A 1,308-nucleotide genomic window follows, 5' to 3' on the forward strand; every position below is an offset into this window, starting at 1 on the left:
GAGCTGTCCTGTGGGGGTCTCCCCATGGATCAGAACCTGACATGACATGCCCATGCCCATGGTGCCTGTTCCGTCTACACCTCCTCTGTAGTGCCCACCGGGATGAGCCCCCACCTTGCCCCCAATGCTTCGTGGGTGCCAGGCCCCCTAGTGGCCAGATCATGTCTCAGGTAAAGGACCTGCAAACCTCCTGTATTTCCCAAACCTCTCAAGGACTGGATGGACTTTCTCTGCCCAGAGCCTCACCCCAGTGTGGAACCCTTCACTTCCCACAGGCTCCCCAGACAGCACAAGCCCACAGTGACCCTGTGACACACCATCAGAGATAAATTTGATTCTCAGCCCAGTGAAAGTGAGAGGGGGAGATGTCAGAGCTACAGGACACAGCCGGAGACCACTGGGGGCTGAATGTGGTCAGGGCAGGGAGGACAGGTGCATTCGTGGATGCCATAGTGGGCACAGGTGATATGGGGGAGTTGGGGTTGCTTTCGGGCTGCAGGACTCGTGAGGGCAGCGTGGCCAGGCTTAATGGCCCTAGTTGGGAGTGTGTGTATTGAGAGGGATTTCCAGAGCAGGCCGGGATCAACAACAGAGAAGCATCAAGGTTCCCCAAGGCCAAGTCTGGTGTCCAGCTCCCAGTAGGATGGACTGAGTCTCAGAGAAAGGGGCAGAGCTGGGGTGGGGAGGTTCTATGGGGTCATTAAGAGTCCTCCAGGACTCAGAAAGGGAAGTCTCTGAGCAACAGGGGGAATTGGTCAGGGACTGACTGGGTCTGGGGGCTCAAAGGCCCCACAAACTCGCTGCTGCCAGTCTGGGAGGAAGCAGAGACAGAAGGACAGAGAGAACGTGGACACCGGATAAGGCGGGAGCAAGAACTCTGCGGGCTTCAGGAGAGGAGAGGGGCAGGGCAGGGGGGCAGGGGCTCCAAGGAGTCAAACGAGAGGGGCAGGGAGTGAGGGGCGGTTGGGACAGCAACCAGGACAGCCCCTCTGCCAGGCTAACTGGGCTCCCACAGCAGCAGCCAGGCCAGACCTAGGGTTGCTCAGGGGCTAATCCTGGCAGCTGCACCCCAGCCTGGGCATGGGGGGACGTGATCTCTGGGAATGAGAAAGTCGTGGACTGAGCTACGGGAGACCGAAAGGGTCAGTGCTCCTGGCCCACCGTGGGGCCCACAGAGTTCCAAGCCACCATCGTCGGTAGGGGGCAGTGCCCGAGGGTCCGGGTGGGGGTGGGGAGGCCCGTCAGGCCCACCAGGGCAGAGGCTGGTGCAGCCTTCATTGTGAGGTTACCCCTGGGAGCTCTAGATTT

Source organism: Sorex fumeus, unplaced genomic scaffold (assembly GCF_029834395.1).
Source record: "Sorex fumeus unplaced genomic scaffold, SorFum_2.1 ptg000034l, whole genome shotgun sequence".
Taxonomy (NCBI): Eukaryota; Metazoa; Chordata; class Mammalia; order Eulipotyphla; family Soricidae; genus Sorex; species Sorex fumeus.